Source organism: Cryptomeria japonica, unplaced genomic scaffold (assembly GCF_030272615.1).
Source record: "Cryptomeria japonica unplaced genomic scaffold, Sugi_1.0 HiC_scaffold_40, whole genome shotgun sequence".
Lineage (NCBI taxonomy): Eukaryota > Viridiplantae > Streptophyta > Pinopsida > Cupressales > Cupressaceae > Cryptomeria > Cryptomeria japonica.
This window is the reverse complement of record NW_026728862.1, coordinates 172501-177538: the sequence shown is the minus strand read 5'-3', so window position 1 is coordinate 177538 and position 5038 is coordinate 172501. Positions and strand designations below refer to the sequence as shown.

Sequence of the window (5038 nt, the reverse complement as noted above, 5' to 3'; positions counted from 1 at the left end):
GACCTGGGAACCCAATTTTGGTCCTCGGGTCCCATTTTTTTTTGTCTCGCATCCCACTTTTGGCCTGTGGCCTTTTCGGGGTCGATTCTCGTTTTGGGCATCAGAGCATGTTTCTTCTCCTAAAACCCAATATTTGTTTATTAAGTCTCGGAACACATTTTTGTTCTCGTGGACCCATCATGGGTCTTGGAACGCATTTGTGGTCCTTGGGTCCCATTTTGCATCCCGAAACTTGTGTTTTGGTGCTTGATCCCTATTTTGGGTGCCCACCTTGCACCAAGTGCGCACCCGGGGCAAACCGAGCGCCTTGGTGCACCGGGGCAAGATCGAGCGTGCACCCGAGGCGCCCCGAACATGCACCAAGGTGCACTCGGCCCACATGTGAGCGCAGGTCGTTGCGCCCGAGGTGGTGTGTGGGCACCGCGTTGCAGACGGGACACTGCACGCACACGACGCCCCCTCCAGGTGCACGCACGTAGGCCGGGCCGGGTGCACACCCGACGCCCTAGCAAGGTGCGCGCACCCGGGCAGGGCTCACACTTGGCGAACGGGGCGCACTTCGCGAGGGAGGGTGTGCACCTCGACGGGGGTGGGTGGCCGGGGTGGATTCGCACGTGGGTCGCGGTTTGCTAAGTACACACTGCGACAAGCTCATAACGGGTGCGATCATACCAGCATTAGTGCACCGGATCCCATCAGAACTCCGCAGTTAAGCGCGCTTGGGCCGGAGTAGTACTGGGATGGGTGACCTCCCGGGAAGTCCCGGTGTTGCACCCTTTTTTAGTTTTTCGCCGGGCGTCGCAATGCTATTTGAATAAACCTTTTGCCCGTTTGCGTTCTCGTCGGGGCCGGGCCGGGCCGGGGTGCGCTGCCCGCACTACCGCGCGCGCGGGGGCGACACCGAGCGCGCACCCGAGGCACCCCGAGCACACAGGCCACGGTGCAACCCGGGCGTTGTGCGCGCACCCCGGTGCGCCCGAGGTGCTGCGCGCGCACCCAGGTGAAATCGGTGTGCACCTCGGCCAGTGCGCGCTCGGTCGAGTCGCGCACGTTGGCCAAGGTGCACGGTGATGTTTCTTACTCTAAGGTTCCGCACCAGACGCCCGGGACAGGTGAGCGAAGCTGGGCGGGGCCGGGTGCGCGGCCGGGGCAGGTGCACGCAGCTGGAGAGAGCTTTGGAGCACACTTCGGAGCGCACCAATGATGCGCTCCATTCAAAAGTTTCCTGAAAAGGCAAAAAAAGTTGAGATTATAGAATTTCCCACTTGAGAGATTGTAAAAAAAAAAAATTTAAAATGAAGGAAACGCGGGTGCCAAGGTGTGCGCAGCCCAGCCAAGGTGTGCGCACCAAGGCGCCCACCCTGGCGAAGGTGCACGCAAGGTGCGCACCCGAGGCAAACCGGACAATTAACCCAACTTTCGACTTCGCGCGCACCTTGGAGCGCACTTCGGAGCGCTCCTTGGTGCGCACCAATCTTGGGCACCTCGGAGTGCACCATGGCGCCCACCAAGGTGCGCACCCGGGGCAAACCGAGCTCCGACTTCGTGCGCACCTTGGAGCGCACGAAAGGTGCGCACCATGGCGCCCACCAAGGTGCGCAGCCCAGCCAAGGCGTGCGCATCAAGGTGCGCACCCTGGCGAAGGTGCGCACCCGGGGCAAACCGAGCTCCGACTTCGTGCGCACCTTGGAGCGCACAAAAGGTGCGCAACCCAGCCAAGGTGTGCGCACCCCGGTCAAACCGAGCTCCGAATCGTGCGCACCAGAGGTGCACGCCATCGTGCGCACCTTGGAGCACACTTCGGAGCCCTCCTTGGTGCGCGCCGATGTTGCGCACCTCGGAGCGCACCCGGGGAAAACAATGCAATTAACCCGACTTTCGACTTCGTGGGCACCTCGGAGCGCTCTCGGGTTCGCACCTCGGAGCACACCGAGGTGCGCACCTTTGATGCGCTGCCTTCACCAATTTCCAGAAAAGGCAAGAAAACATTGAGAAGGTGTGCGCACCGAGGTGCCCACCCTGGCGAAGGTGCACGCGAGGTGCGCACCCGGGGCAAACCGGGCTCCGACTTCGTGCACGCCGCACCTTGGAGCACACTTCGGAGCGCTCCTTGGTGCGCACCAGGGCGCGCAACCCAGCCGAGGTGCCCACCCCGGCGAAGGTGCACGCGAGGTGCGCACCCGGGGCAAACCGGGCTCCGACTTCGTGCACGCCATGGTGCCCACCGCGGCGAAGGTGCACGCGAGGTGCGCACCCGGGGCAAACCGGGCTCCGACTTCGTGCACGCCGCACCTTGGAGCACACTTCGGAGCGCTCCTTGGTGCGCACCATGGTGCCCACCAGGGCGCGCAACCCCGCCGAAGGTGCACGCGAGGTGCGCACCCGGGGCAAACCGGGCTCCGACTTCGTGCACGCCGCACCTTGGAGCACACTTCGGAGCGCTCCTTGGTGCGCACCATGGTGCCCACCAGGGCGCGCAACCCCGCCGAAGGTGCACGCGAGGTGCGCACCCGGGGCAAACCGGGCTCCGACTTCGTGCACGCCATGGTGCGCACCGCGGCGAAGGTGCGCACCCGGGGCAAACCGGGCTCCGACTTCGTGCACGCCGCACCTTGGAGCACACTTCGGAGCGCTCCTTGGTGCGCACCAGGGCGCGCAACCCAGCCGAGGTGCCCACCCCGGCGAAGGTGCACGCGAGGTGCGTACCCGGGGCAAACCGGGCTCCGACTTCGTGCACGCCGCACCTTGGAGCACACTTCGGAGCGCTCCTTGGTGCGCACCATGGTGCCCACCAGGCCGCGCAACCCAGCCAAGGTGTGCGCACCAAGGTGCACGCGAGGTGCGCACCCGGGGCAAACCGGGGTCCGACTTCGTGCACGCCGCACCTTGGAGCACACATCGGGGCGCTCCCGGGTTCGCACCGGCGTTGCGCACCGTGGTGGGCACCTCGGAGCACACCAAGGTGGGCAGCGAGGTGCGCACCTTTGATGCGATGCCTTCACTAATTTCCATAAAAGGCAAAAAAAAAACGAGATTTTAAAATTTCCGTTTTGAAAGATAGTGAGAAAAAGGGAATGCTGGTGCCATCTTGAGCCCGCCCTGGTGCGCAGCCCAGCCAAGGTGTGCGCACCAAGGTGCCCACCCTGGCGAAGGTGCGCACCCGGGCAATTAACCCAACTTCCAACTTCGCGCGCGCCAGGGTGGGAGCGCACCCAACAACCGGGCCTGGGAAGAGCCAATGCGAGAAACCCCACCAAACGCTCTGACAAAAAAAGAGGGGGCGCTCCAGTAACCCCGCTTCGGAGCGCACCCTGGGCAAACCCAGCCAAGGTGCCCACCCCGGCCAAGGTGCAGGCGAGGTGCGCACCCGGGGCAAACCGGGCTCCGACAACGTGCACGCCGCACCTTGGAGCACACTTCGTAGCGCTCCCGGGTGCGCACCTCAGAGCACACCAAGGTGGGCAGCGAGGTGCGCACCTTTGATGCGCTGCCTTCACTAATTTCCAGAAAAGGCAAAAAAAAAAGGAGATTTTAAAATTTCCGTTTTGAAAGATAGTGAAAAAAACGGAACGCGCGTGCCATCTTGAGCCCGCCCTGGTGCGCAGCCCAGGTAAGGTGCCCACCCTGGCAAAGGTGCGCACCCGGGCAATTAACCCTACTTCCGACTTCGTGCGCGCCAGGGTGGCAACCGGGCCTCGGAAGAGCCAATGCGAGAAACCCCACCAAACGCTCCGACAAAAAAAGAGGCGGCGCTCCAATAACCCCGCTTCGGAGCGCAGCCGGGGCAAACCCAGCCAAGGTGCCCACCCCGACGAAGGTGCACGCGAGGTGCGCACCCGGGGCAAACCGGGCTCCGACAACGTGCACGCAGCACCTTGGAGCACACTTCGAAGCACTCCCGGGTGCCCACCGGCGTTGCGCACCGTGGTGGGCAGCGAGGTGCGCACCTTTGATGCGCTGCCTTCACTAATTTCCAGAAAAAGGCAAAAAAAAATGAGATTTTAAAATTTCCGTTTTGAAAGATAGTGAAAAAAAAGGAACGCGGGTGCCATCTTGAGCCCGCCCTGGTGCGCAGCCCAGGCAAGGCATGCGCACCAAGGTGCCCACCCGAGGTGCACACCCGGGGCAAACCGGGCTCCGACTTCGTGCAGGCCGCACCTTGGAGCACACTTCGGAGCGCTCCTTGGTGCGCACCATGGTGCCCACCAGGGCGCGCAACCCAGCCAAGGTCTGCACACCAAGGTGCCCACCCCGGCGAAGGTGCACGCGAGGTGCGCACCCGGGGCAAACCGGGCTCCGACTTCGTGCACGCCATGGTGCCCACCGCGGCGAAGGTGCACGCGAGGTGCGCACCCGGGGCAAACCGGGCTCCGACTTCGTGCACGCCGCACCTTGGAGCACACTTCGGAGCGCTCCTTGGTGCGCACCATGGTGCCCACCAGGGCGCGCAACCCAGCCAAGGTGTGCGCACCAAGGTGCACGCGAGGTGCGCACCCGGGGCAAACCGGGGTCCGACTTCGTGCACGCCGCACCTTGGAGCACACATCGGAGCGCTCCCAGGTTCGCACCAGCGTTGCGCACCTTTGATGCGCTGCCTTCACTAATTTCCAGAAAAGGCAAAAAAAAACGAGATTTTAAAATTTCCGTTCTGAAAGATAGTGAAAAAAACGGAACGCGGGTGCCATCTTGAGCCCTTCCTGGTGCGCAGCCCAGGCAAGTTGTGCGCACCAAGGTGCCCACCCTGGCGGAGGTGCGCGCCCGGGGCAATCCGGGCTCCGACTTCGTGCACTGCATGGTGCCCACCAAGGCGCGCAACCCAGCCAAGGTGCCCACCGCAGCGAAGGTGCACGCGAGGTGCGCACCCGAGGTGCACACCCGGGGCAAACCGGGCTCCGACTTCGTGCACGCCGCACCTTGGAGCACACTTCAGAGCGCTCCTTGGTGCGCACCAGGGCGCGCAACCCAACCAAGGTCTGCACACCAAGGTGCTCACCCCGGCGAAGGTGCACGCGAGGTGCGCACCCGGGGCAAACCGGGC

The 5038-nt window shown here is 63.7% G+C and overlaps 1 non-coding gene across 1 annotated transcript; it reads left to right on the top strand.

Moving 5' to 3' along the window:
- Window positions 1-658: 658 nt before the first annotated feature.
- LOC131862259 (5S ribosomal RNA) lies at window positions 659-777 on the top strand. Its single transcript, XR_009361275.1, has one exon. It is a non-coding gene; the product is annotated as a 5S ribosomal RNA (ribosomal RNA).
- Window positions 778-5038: the final 4261 nt, after the last annotated feature.